Here is a 13,663-nt window from a genome sequence, read left to right as displayed (position 1 = left end):
CTTAGAGATTTACTTGAAATCTGAGATCAGTATTTAAAAAGTGGATCTGCCCCAGGTTCACACACAATGTCTGGTGATCAATTAGTTGAGGAATTTGGCTCATTTTGGGTTTATATACTTTCAAAACCAAGAAAACACACAGTGAAATTTTGTAATTTAAATTATTAAATTTTCTAATAAACTTAAATGCTTTTAGTCTCATTAGAATAGATTATTCATAAAAATAAAAAGGATCCATTGGACCCTGATGGCAAAGGATGACAGCAACTTTTCCCTTAGTACACTGTGGGGGTTAAGGTTGTAGAAACAAATATTAAAACGACTCCTTCAGCAAGTAGGAGCCACTTTGTGTAGATGGTCAGTTTTACCATCCATCCTCAACTCACTTCTCACACACAGTCACTTGACTCCCACGTTGGTCCATTTCAGACTGTATCAAATAATCATCAGTCTGAGGATTATTTTAAAGTAGAAGCTTGAATGAGAGGCATCATGAAATAGCCTGTTTATTCTCCCCTCTACTGTAACCCAGTGCTTCTCAAACTCCCGTGAGTGTAAGAATTACTGCACAAAATTAAGTACACATGGCATGAGTACTATATCTTAAAGGGTAGTTTACAGAGTTTAAAAAAATTTTATTTTACTTTTTATGATGCTGGGAATGGAACCCAGGATCTTGTGCATACTAGGCAAGTGCTGTACCACTGAGCTGCATCCTTAATCTCCACAGGATTTTAAAGATTTTGACCACTCAAGGTTTTTACTTTGACAATTTTAGAACTTCGCTTCCTCTGACATTCATTCAGATGAGATGGGGCACATTCAGGAGGGCATGGGTGTAGATTCTGACATTCGTTCGTTTGACAAACTCATGCATATCTGTATACTAGACCTGGTGTTGCAGTATGAGCAAAGGGAAGATAGGTACTATCACTGCCCTTATTGAGGTAGTAATCAGAGGGGAGGAAACAGTAATTTTTTATAGCACCATGTGGTAGAAATTATGGTAGACAAGAACCAGGAGGGTGGTGGAGGGACTTGTGAGAAGTGTTGAAGATGAAAAAGTTGAGTTTTTAACATTCACTTGAAAAAACCAAAATTGGATCTTGAAGGATGGTTAGGAGGCTCTGAGAGGTTGGAAAAAGTGAAGAATCCAGGCAGTTGGACCAACATACACGGAGTCCCAGAGGAACAAGAGACCAGCCAGGTTGAAAAGCTGGGTGGTTTCCTGTGGCTGGGAAGGGTAGTGTTCAAGATGAAGTGGACTCAGGTTGGATCTCTAGGGCCTGCTGTCTGCCTTCATCCACAGGTACAGCCAGCATCGTTTACTCAACAGTGGAGACACATTCTGAGAAATACCATTTTAGGCGGCTTTATCACTGTGTGATATCAGAGTGTGCTTACACACTAAGCTGCTGTGTTGTCACTAGATGATATGATTTTATGGGCCCACAGTATAATAGATGTGATTCATTTTAGATCAAAACATTTTTACTCAGTGCATGGCTGTGACAGAGAGTCCAGTGCAAAAGTCTTAATAATTATTATTAATTATTAATTATTATTCCCCCCCTCCCTGGACATCCTGAGGATGTGGCACAGTGTGGATACTACGGATGGATGGGAGGGAGAGACATTGAGGCAGGGACACCTCAAGAAATCATGTGGCAATTTGGAGATGGCAAAGAAGAGGTGATTTTGGGAATCTTGTAGGGTCAGACTGGCAAAATCTCTGACTTTTGCATATGAGGGGAAAGTGGGGATCATGATGAAAGTGTAGGCTTCTCTTTTAGCCCCCTCTTTGTGGCTTTCTCTTGTATTCCTCCTAACAATGCTGTCCCTCATGCTTCTCTGGCAGAAATCCACCGTCATCTTTGATATTCTCCTTTCCTTTGCACTTCTGCAGGAAACTTGTCACCGACTCCCATTTCTGACTCCAGAGCACATGTCCATTCCATTCACTTCTCACTTTTTCCACCCTCTGGCCTCAGACAGCTCTATACTGCTGCAGAACTGACCAACTGGTCTCCTGCTTCATTTCTGCCCACCACCCTCTCCATCCCAATTCTCTGCACAGCCACAAGCAAACATCTCCTACCTCCAAAATCATACCAGTTGGTTGCTTAACTCCAGAGACTCCTTAGAATCAAGTCCACACTCCTGACCACAGACTGACCACGGACTGGAAGGCTGTGCCAGATCTGGCCCTGCAGGTTTCACAGATCTCTTATGCATTCCTTTCCAGCACCTTCTTTCCACACTGCAAGTAGGCCAAACACTTTCCTTAGGTCCTTAGTGCAGGCTGTTCCTGTAAGACAGGGGCCTTTATTACTTTTTTTCTTTGTTGTTTTATTCCCTCTCCTACCCCAAGTGAACTATAAGCTCCCTGGTGTAGGGAAGATTGCCTGCCATATTCAACGTCCCATCCCTAGCACCTACTACAATGCCTGACATAGTAAATTAAAGGTGTGTGTGTGCGTCCATTGGTTAACAAAATGCCTCATAATTCCATTAGCAGAATTGGGACTTACAGAGAGGGTGGGGGAGGGGAGGTGGTTATATAAAGGGTTAGTGGCATATAGGTGGATATCTGGTGGGCAAGTCACTCACTATCGTCCCAACTCTTGTAGCACTTCCTGATCCCTTAGTGCTTTCTGCCTCTCTGCCACCTCAAGTCCAGAGAGTGTTATCTGGAGTTCATTTAGCTGAAAGATTCCAAGTTCGGATTTGAGCCTGGATATTCAAATCCCTAGATCTTTGTATTTTCTTGTAGTTCTAAAAGTCATAATCCACATCTCCATGCTTACCGGTGGACAATCAGGATTATGGATCATGTTGAAAGCCAACATGTTCCTTTTGATGCTGATCAAAGTGAACTTAGTTTACAGATGATTTAAAAAACTTATTATTTTTGTTTTCTTCCTAAGATCTTAAAATCCTTAAGAGAAAAAACGGGCCGGGGATCTAGCTCAGTGGTTTCACCGCCTGCCTCTCAAACGGAAGGACCCAAGTTCGATTACCGGTACCAGAAAAAAAAAAAGTTAAGAAAGAGAAAAAACTTTGAGAAAGAAAAATATGCTTAAAAGTAAGGCTTCAGAGGAAAGAAATAGGAGCAAAGTTAAGGTTACTATTTAAAAGAAAGCCAAAGAATATTCTTACATTCTTGTGTTTTTGGGTGTTTTTGGAAGGCTACCATCACCAACAAAAAATGTGGGCAACAAGATAAATTAGCACACAATTAAGGGTAGAGGGCTGATAAATGATAAGGAGGCAAAAACAGGCTCCTGAGAGATGGCAGAAGAAAGGGGGGGGCTGTCCACAGGGGTGGTTAGTAAGCAGCATGTGATATCATCAATGTTACCAACAATATAGTGATCCCTGCAGGCCCAGCAAGTCGTGGGTATTTAGTGGCTAGGGAAAAGAGGCAAGTATTGAACCCTTGATCTCCATTTCTTAATGGCAGCCATATAGGGAAATGTTTCAGGGCAAGGAGAAACAATCTGTGGAGTGTGGGGCTAGCTTACAGCTGCACTGTGGATAAGGTAGGGGCTTTGGATTTAGACACCCAGTTTTCAAGTCTAACATTGATTAACTGTGTGATCATGGCTGTTGTAGTTAGTTCTTCATTGCTGGGACAAAATACCTGACACCTACTAGTCAAAGGAGAAAAGGTTTATTTTAGCTCAGTTTGTAGAGGTTTTGGTCCTAAGGCAGGATAGCATGGCAGAGAGGCATGGCAGAAGAGAACAGTCCATGGCAAGCAGGAGGCAGCAAGCAGTGAGCTTGCCTTCTTTTTATTCCTTTATATCCAAGCTACAAGCCTATTGATTGGTGCCACTGGTGGGTCTCCTGTTTTCAGTAAATACATTCAGCCACACCCAGAACTATGCTGATCCAATCAGTTGGGTATTTCTTATTCAAGTTGACACAATCAGTGGAGTATTACAATGGTCAAGTTACTTCACCTCTCTGAGCTTTAATCTGCTCAACATAAGCACAGGAATAATAGTATATATTTTGTAGGGTTATTATAGGGTTTAATGGTATCAGGTGTTAAAATGTTTTTGTTCTGTGCTTGACACCTGGCAGGCACCAAATAGGCATTGTTTTCCTTCATGATTAAAGCAGGGATTAAATGGTTGTGACCATTTTCTGATGGGCATCTGAGTCTAAATAAGAATTGTGACCTTTTGTGGCTTTAGGCACTGCCGTCAAGTCCTGAGGAAGTAGAGTTAGTGAGCTGCAGTCTCCCCTGCCTCTGGGTTGGGTGTCTCCATTAGAGGGGGAGTTAGGGGTGGGTTTCATTGGTGAGGGAGCTGATTGGGTTGTAGCTGGATACGTTTTTATTTGCAGATTTCTGTGTGCAGTAACTTACCACATTTGCTTTTTTAAAATGCCGTAATGGGCTGCCATAGTAGAAAGACAAAAATCTTTCATTTGTATGTGTGTGTCGTCCAAATGATATTTTTAAAGATTTATTTTTGTGTGTTCACAATGTTCTTGAATAATGTTTCCGTAATTATGGTCAAAGATAAAACTCGCACGGTGCACAAAATCTGGTCATGCATATTTTAGAGTGTGATTGTCTTTTGACCAGCCTCGGGATCTATTTGCCAAGTTCTTTGCCATCTCATATTTCCTTAGGAGGACTTGCTTGCGTTGGCTCACTGAGCAGGAAACTTCTAAACACAGGACAAGGTAAAGGTGATCTCCCTGCTGGGGAGATCTTTCCACTTTCCCTGCAACAACATGGCTCGCTAGCTAGACTAGGGAGGACAGATACTCATGTTTTAGCCTTTTATTCAACCAGTATCTGATGAGTGTCTTCAATGTCCCAGGCACTATGCTGGTCTGTGGGAGGACACTTGGGGGAATAAAATAAGCAAGCCAGCTGGTCTTGTGCAGCAAGTCAGGTAACAAGACAAGGGAAACCGGACAGCTAGAGTAGTCAGACAAGGCCCCCTTGAACTGAGATCATTTCTATAGAAACCTGAATGAAAAAAAAAAGCCACCCAGCTAGAAGCAGTACAAATGCAAAGGCCCTGAGACAGATTAGAGCAACCTTGGTTCATAGCACTGCAGGATGTTTGGTGTGGTTGCAATCCAGTGAATGATATGAGGCATGGCAAGAGAGGAATGATTTGAGGTAAGGGTAAAGGCCAGGGTGAGGATTATGGATTTCAATGTAAAATGTGATGGAACTCTTGAGTGCTATAGGAATTATGTTGGAGGAGGGATTGAAGGAAGGCATGCTAGACAGAAAGAATACTTGGGCAAAGGTGGAACAGGAGGCCAGCATGGGGCTAATGGAGAACATGGCTTGTGCTGCTTAACACATTATGTTTCACATCTCTGCTCCTCTTTGGGGCTCTACTGTTTTTGTGTTTTGGGGGTCACATGGTACAAAATCATCCTCTTAACTCTGTTGTTGGGGACCTCTGCTGTTTAGAGCCAGCCTGGCATAAGCTGGAGTCCTGTGGTTCTAATTCAAAATTCTTAATAGTTTCTGGTTGCAGAGAGAGGGTCTGATTGGCCAAGATCCCCACTTTAATCTTTTGTGGGAAGGGGAAGGGTTGTGAATTGGGAACTTGTCAGCTTGTGTCTACCCTGCAACCTAGTAGGTAGGGTGGGGACAGTGATGTCATAATGGAACCTCAGGGTAAAACAAGAGATTGAAAAGCTTCCCAAGGCGCCAACCTTCAAGATTTAAAGGGAAGTAGGGCTGATTTAGCTCTGTTCTGGTTCTGTTTCTGCTCAGCATTCTCAGGTCTAAGATTCCTGGGTTGGCTTCTGAGAGGGAGGAGACAGCCACCACAGCAAGAACAGCACCAGGAGTTTTAGATTAAAAATGGAAAGCAGAGAGTAGGTGAGTGCCTGCCTGGAGAGTGACCCTCAGTCAGGCCTGGTCAGGTATAGTGAGGGCCTTCATGCCAGTTCAGAAGCCTTGCCACGAGCTTGGGGCACACAGGCAGCACAGAAAACGCATGGCTTGTGAATGTCCCTCACAAAGCTCTTGCACCTTTAGAAGTGCAGTTCTCTGGTGATTTTCACTGCCACAAGAAGGTCCTTAGGGACCTGAAGTAACTTCTCAGGATCCAGGGGGTGAGATAAGAGCAAAAGGAATGTTTCTGAGTTCCCTCCTGTCATTCAAATCTCCTGAGCTCCCCTTTCCTCTGCCCTCCTGCTTCTCTGAGTCTGCCTCCTTCTCTTATGCACTCTTTTGCTCCATTCTTCTATAGTTTCTACTAGTGTAAACCTGTTCTTTCCAATAAGCAAACTGTGAACTTTCCAAGTCAAGGAGAACTTGAGAGCTCTCTTTGTGTGACTCTCTCAGCCATGGATAAGACAAAGACTCTTAGCAAATATTTGTCCATTGAATCAAATTGACTTGTGATTCTGATCTGTTCTCAGTGGACAGAAGGTCAATGGGATGAGTCTACATTTATGCAACTGATATCAGAACCATCCATTCATCAGTCATTTTTTACCACTTTTGTAGTTTTGACCATGCTTGCATTCTACTAAGACAATGACTTACTTTCTACTTTCCCTCAAATGGCTTTTTTTTTCCACTTAGAAAATTATTCTAGCAGGAAACTTTATACCGTGACCACACATGAAATCCAGTATCCCTTCCCATAAATAGAAGATGATTGTGAAATTAAATCCAAAACTCTTAAATAGAAAGCATATGTCCAGTGCCCCCTGAATCATCTTCAGGGCTCCAATAAAACATACATCCCACTCCAGGGAACTCTGATTTGTATCACCAGTGAGGGTGCATTTATAAGAATAACAACCATTTCTGGCAAACTTCTGTATCTTGGGCAACTTTCCATTCTGTGAACTGTAGGCAAGGTGGCCAGGGGCTGTACCGAGGAGGAAGTGTGGGTGACCATCAAAGAGCCAGTGGAAAACCAAGGCTTGGTTTTTGAGCCTTACTTCTGCTCTTCTGCCTGTCCTCTCAGACTTGCTCTTTCAGCTCTTGTCCTGAAAGCAGCTGTCAAGAAGGCAACTGGGTGGAAGGAACAGGGAGGGCTGGAGAAAGCTGGCCAGTTGGCTGAAGGGGAGAGAGCAGGACTGGAGTCAGGACCTGGCAGAGAAAGACTGGTAGGGGATGTGGGCACCTTGTGTGGCAATGAGGTGAGCTCAGGAAGAGAAGACGGCTGAGTGTATTTGTCTACTGAGCTGTAAGGAGCTGACCTGCTGAACAGGTACCAAAGCTACATTTCCGTTCTAGGTCACAGTGGGTGATTTTTCTATACAATGAAAGATTTTAAGTATAGAAGGCAAAGTACAAATGCAAAAGCCAGATGATTATTATTAAGGTAAAGATTCTCTCTTTTCCTGCCTCCTTCCTCCCACTCCTTCTTTCTCTCTGTTGGCCGTTTGGATTTGGCTTAATTAACAGTTCAGGTTTGAGTAGCTTAAGAGATCAAATGACACAGTGGATCATCAATAAACCTCCAAATTCCAAATCTGTTAAATCTTAGAACTTGTAAGAGGCACTGCTGTGAAACATTGTTTGGTCTGTTTTCTGCCCTTGTAACAAAATACTTGAGGCTGGGTACTTTATATAATGAGAAAGGTTTATTTAGCTCAGAGATCTGGAGATTCAAGGGCATGGTGTTGGCATCTTCTTGGGCCAGGTGAGGGCTACCCTGATTATATCGCAATGACAGAGAGAGAGAGAGAGAGAGAGAGAGAGAGAGAGAGAGAGAGAGAGAGAGATCATGTGGTGAGACAGGAAACCAGAGAGATTGAGAAGCCAGGCTTGCTCTTTTTATAAACAACCTTCTCCTGCAGGAATTAACTGGGGTCCCATAAGAACTACATTATTCCATCTGAGGATGGCAACCCCAGTGACCTAATGACCTTTCAGTAAGCTGCATCTCTTAAAGGTTCCACCATCTCAACATAAACATCCCAGGGCCCAGCTTCCAGCACATGAGCCTGTGGAACTCGCTCAAACCGTGTCCTAAGCACAGCAAATGGCCCTTCCAAGCCTCTTGGCTGAGCTTTTCCAGCATTTTGGGCATCCTCAGTATCTGAACATAACCTGGCAGAGAACCTGACTGGCAAGTGACCCGGTAGCTCCTCACACACCCTTTGCATTGCTCATGTTGCTGATACCTAAAGTTGCAACCCTTTTCCTCTGGACCCTAGGTCTTGGGCTCCTGCAAAGACACCATCCAGACCAGAGACCAGTCTTTGCAAGGATGTTGGAACCAGGGTGCCTGATTGAGGGTCTGGAGAAGGTGTCACATTCTCCTGTCCTCAGGGTGATCAAGGCTGATTTGCTTCTAAGTAGGCACACCAGGCACCCTGTAGATACTTGGGCCTGTGTTTGAGTCCTGAACTTATCTCCTTGCTTTCCAATTTCATACGTGCCATTTAGCCTCTCTTGCCTACCTTGACAGTCTAATCTGAATTCTAGCTTTGCCATTTGGTAATTGTGTAACTTTGGGCAAGTTATTAACCTCTCTCTTCCTCAGTTTCTCTCATTGTAAAATGATGATAATTCTACTACCCACCTCTTAGGGTGGTTGTGCAATAGCAGACTGAACACATGTTAGTGTGTGGAGTCCCAGCAGCCATGTGTGGTGTGCACAGTCCATAGATGTGGGAATTACCAGCATCATCTGAGGCTGCTGTTCCATTCCCCCTTTTGCACTAGGGAGGAGTCTGAAGTTGGGAATTCTGTCTGAAGTTGGGAATTCTGTCTGGGAGCACCTGCTCCTCCTGACACTGCTCCCAGACTCACTGCCTCACTGACCTGGACCCTGGGTCTCTTGTGTCCTGGCTGTGTGTGCATCGTCTAATTTGCATATGCTTCTCCTACTCCTCTAATTTTTTTTTTTTGGTACTGGGTATCCAAACTCAGGTCCTTGTGCTTGCGTAACAGGTGGCGAAACTGCTGAGCTAAATCCCCAGCCCCTCCTCTAATTTTTTTTAAATTAGAAATTCTTCCTCCTTTCCAGCTGCACCCTGTACTTGTTAACCATCCTCTTTCCCTCTCCCTCCAGTAATCACTATTCTGCTCTCTACTTTTATAAGGTTAACTTTTTACGGTTCTACACAGAAGCGAGAGCATGTGGTATTTGTCTTTCTATGCCTGGCTTATTTCATTTAATGTCCCCTACTTCTATCCATGTCATCACAAGTGACAACATTTCATTTTTTTTTTATGGCTGGATAATGTTACACCACATTTTCTTTATCTGTTCATCCACTGTCAATGAATGTTTCCGTAACTTAGATATTGTGAACAGTCCCATGACAAACGTGGCCATATTGATGTCTCTGACATACTGACTTCATTTCCTTTGGATGTGTACGAAGTCGCTCCCATGCTGGTAACCCTCTCATGTAACAGGGATCCCCCCAGTCCTCCTCAGCCCCAGTGGTCATGGAAGTTACCCTTCCTCCCAACTTATGCTGTCTTCATCCCTGTTATGGGATCCTCTGTTCTCAGTCATCCCTGCATGCCTGTCCCCCATCTACTGTGTCCAGGGACTTCTACTCAAGTCCAGTTCAAATTCACCTATCCTCTCCCAGGGTTGGAGGCACCTCAAGACCCTAGAGGGGTTGATTCCATGTGTTTCTGCCTTGGCCCCTCTTCTTGGCCACGTCTCCTGCCCAACTGTAACCTTTTCTCTGAGGTTTCCTCACATGTAAGAGAATCCCTGAGGGGCAGCTCATTTCTGTTCCCGGGCTCACTGCCTGTCCTGTGGTCACCTGTTAGTTCTTTAACCTTTTCAGTCTCTTCTTTGGTGACTGTAAGTTTCTAAGACATCAGTGCTTTTCTCTCTATCCCTTATGCGCAAATTGTCTACCTAATCCCCTGCTCTGATCTAAGTCTGGTTATGTGTCCCCAAAGGTCTCAGTCAGCATACCCTCAAAACTTTGAGGACCAACCTCCTCATCCTGCCGTCAGGTTGGCTCCTCTTTCTAATTGTCTCACATTGGCCGACAGGGTCCTTCTCCTAGCTCAGTCTCTCAACTGGGCTAGCTCGGCTTCTTCCTGGCTTCATCTTCCACCTGCCTCTTCAGCTATCCATCCTTCTGGCTCCATCCCTGTCTTTCTCCCACCCCCAGCCTAGGCTCTGGTCTTTTCCTCCTAATCCTATAGCTGCTTTCTCCATGATCTGTTCTTTTCAGTCTACCCTTATACTCCTGCCAGATTGTGTTATTGCCTGTCTCACAGGGAAACTTTAACAACTCCCAGAGGCCAGTTCAGCCATAGACCTCTTAGCAGGGAGCCCAGAGTCTTCCCCAAACTGACTCCCATACAGTGGCTCCCCACCCTGGCCCCTTCAACATCCCACCCACCTTTCCCTCTTCTGCCTGACCCACACCTTCTTAGTCTGCCTTTTTCTGCTCCTTGTCGGATGGCTCCTGGATGGTTAGTTTTATGTCAACTTGCCTGGATTATTTACACAGCTCTCTCATCAGACACTAATGTAGGGTTGCTTTTGAGGTATTTTATAGATGGGTTACCATCTGTGATCAGTTGACATTAAGCAAAGACAATGACCCTCAGTCCTGTGGGTGGGCCCCATCCATTCAACTGAAGGTCTTAAGAGCAAAACTGAGGTCTCCTGGAGAAGAAATTCCGCCTTAAGACTGCAGCATCAGCTTCTGCCTGAGTGTCCAGTCGGCTGGCCCATCCTAAGAGTTCAGACTTGCCAGCCACACAGTTGCATGAGGCAATTCCTTATGAGAAATCTCTGTCTCTTTTGGGATCTATGTCCCAACTGCAGATTCAACCAACTGCAGATAAAAAATATTTGAAAAAAGTGTGCCTGTGCTGAACATGTACCAACTTTATTCCTGGTCATTAATTTCTAAATAATACAGTATAATGACTATTTACATGGCATTTACATTGTATTAGGGATTATAAGTAATCTAGAGATGATTTAAAATATATAGAAGGATGTAAATAGGTTTTATGCAAATACTATGTCATTTTATATAAGGGACTTGAGCATCTGTGGATTTTGGAATCCATAGAGGTTCCGGGAACTGATCCCTCATGGATACTGAGGGATGACTGTATTTAGACACACACACGTGCGCGCGCGCGCGCACACACACACACACACACACACGCACACATCCTACTGGTGCTGATTCTCTGAGAATCCTAACTCACATACCTCCTTGAGTGCTTGTCTCAAGTGTCACCTTCTGGTATCCAGCCTCCAGGAGCTTGGCTTTCTTCCCTATTCCCATTCCATAGGCTGTCAGGAGGCCTCCTTCAGCCCTCCTCCTGTAGTGCTGTGGGATTACATAGCTTTACAGTGCACTACCTGATTTTGTTTTTGGGGACAGGTACCCATTTTGAACTTCTTTAGATCCTCTTTAGCTCCCAGGAGAAATGAGAACATCCTAGGTGATTACCAAATATTTGCTAAGTGAATGCATGGGGACTGGTGGTAGACTGAGGGATGTTGGCTCTAAGCTGATCAGAAACACTATCCTGCATTTTCAGGGGAGAGTCAAGGGTATATAACCAAAGGCCAGACTTTGGTCTACAATTCAGAGGCTTATTCTTTGGGTACTTGAGGCTCCAGGCCATAACTATTTTCTTTCCCCTGGTTATCTCTCAACCTGCCTCTGTTTCCAGACATAAAATCAAAGTTTAGAGACCTTAGGGACATTGCTGTGGCTTAAATGTATGTGTGTCTCCAAAATTCCTATGTTGGAACTTACCCCTTGAGGTGGTGATATTAAGAGGAGGGGGTTTGGGGTGTGATAAGGCCCGAATGATTGGGGTGGGATTAGAGCCCTTACAAAAGGGCTCAAGGAGAGAATTCACCCCTTCTGCACTTCTGACTCTTCCGCCATGTTTGGACACAGTGCTCATTCATTGTGCCCTTCTACCTTCCTCCCTGTGAGGACACAGTAACAAAGCGCCCTCTTGGAAGCAGAGAACAATCCTCCCTGGACACTGAGTCCCCTGGTGGCTCGATCTTGAACTTCCCAGCCTGTAGAACTGTAAGAAAGAAATTTCTGCTGTTTATAAATTACTCAGTGCAAGGTATTTCATTACAGCAGCAGAGGTGGACTAAGACAGACATTATACTCCCCAGATTTCTGGCTTTCATTTGATTAACAGCTATAGCTTGATTGTTGTCATGCTAGGAACTGAGTCTTTCTCATAGTTGCATGTCATTCTGAGGTTCCTTTCTAAGTGGCATCCCTTGGGGATTTTCACGTTATTCTAAGTGGAAAACCACACAGCCAAGGAGACAATGCAGGACAACCTGAGGACCCCAAAGCCACCTCCACAGTGCAGGGTGGATCCTTTTGTGTCCCTGGTGACATTTCATGACATGGCCTGGTGACCACAGAGAAAATTCACGTAGGAAGCCCCTGCCTTGAGCTAGGGAACTTTTTGTTTTAACAAAAGCCAAGGCCTTCCTGGAATTTTCTTTCAAAGACCCGGCACATAACCCTGCTTTACCTCTGCTGGGATGTTTGGAATTGACAACCCTCAAGCTCTCTTTTAACCAAAAACACCACCGTTATTGGTGGGTGAGGCAGAATTAATAAACACAAGGAGGGCATTGCAAATGACTTTTGAAATGGCAGGAAAATTCCTTTTATTTTGTCATTTTTATGGAAAGGTCAAATAATTGAAAAAATGTCCTCAATGAGGAGTTATACTTAGGGTTTATAAAAAAGCACACTTTGTTGATAAAATATGAACTGTTTGAAAGATTTATAAGAGTCTAAAATCCTGTACAGCCCTTCAGAACTTGAAGCAGCAGGAAGCCACTGTGATATTTTTAAAACAAGTATTTATAAAAGTAATTGGGTACTCTTGATGTGGAATAAGGAGGGGGGAAAACTGCTAAGGAAGCTATATTGGACTTGACATAAAAGTGAGGTATGTAATTTGGGAGCAGAGTGAAGGGCGAGGAACGAGTACACACAGTACCTGGGGCCTTTTTCCCTCTGCAGAGCTGGAGGCAGGAACCGAAAGCCACCGGCCACTGGCCTTCATTGCCACCTCCCCTGGTGCTGGGAGGGAGGGAGGGCAGCTTGGAGGCCTGCGGGCAGTGCCCAGGTGTCGCAGCTAATTTCTGAATCCCCTGTTTAAGACTCCAAGGTCCTCTCAAACTGATTACATGCAAACAGGACAGAAAACACATGGTTCTGAGAACATTTTGGTTAAAATTAAAAATGTGGCAGAGACTGTGCCAATAATTTACTTGAGAATATCCAAACCAGATGTTGCTAGCCCATAATTCCGAGTAATTTGCCAAAATTATGTATTTACTTTAATCCCAGAAATGAAGTTAAAATATGCATGGTGTTTGTTATTTGTGAAGCTGAAAAAAAAAGTCCAGTGTAACCTGGGCTAATACTAGAGGAGAACAAGAAATAGTCAGGATGTCTATTAGCTGGTACTCAAACATGCACAGAGTTGACCAAAAGACGATTGGCTACAGATGCTTAAAGAATAAAATATCCTAGGAGGTTAAGCAAACATCATCGGGTAGGATGTTAATTCATGAAATGACAACCTTGAATTAAGACAGTGTGTCTACTGGTGACAGAGTTCTAATTCCTGAGTGGCTCCCACTCATGGGCACATCATCTTGTTTATGTGATGCCAAACATTTGGATGAAAATGGAAAAATAAATTCAG

General features: G+C 44.0%; 1 long non-coding RNA gene across 1 annotated transcript in view; it reads left to right on the top strand.

Annotated features, from left to right (window-relative positions):
• Positions 1-2,566: 2,566 nt before the first annotated feature.
• The window catches only part of LOC110344701 (uncharacterized), an 81,870-nt gene continuing 70,773 nt past the window's right edge, over positions 2,567-13,663 (top strand). The window contains exon 1 of the long non-coding RNA XR_002387436.2: positions 2,567-5,866. This is a non-coding gene — a long non-coding RNA (uncharacterized LOC110344701). The remainder of the gene's footprint in view (positions 5,867-13,663) is intronic.

Source organism: Heterocephalus glaber, unplaced genomic scaffold (genome assembly GCF_053883595.1).
Source record: "Heterocephalus glaber isolate CG9 unplaced genomic scaffold, H.glaber_assembly_v1.0 deba00001606, whole genome shotgun sequence".
NCBI lineage: Eukaryota > Metazoa > Chordata > Mammalia > Rodentia > Bathyergidae > Heterocephalus > Heterocephalus glaber.
Note: the sequence above shows the minus strand (reverse complement) of the source record. Positions and strands in the feature narration are given on the sequence as shown.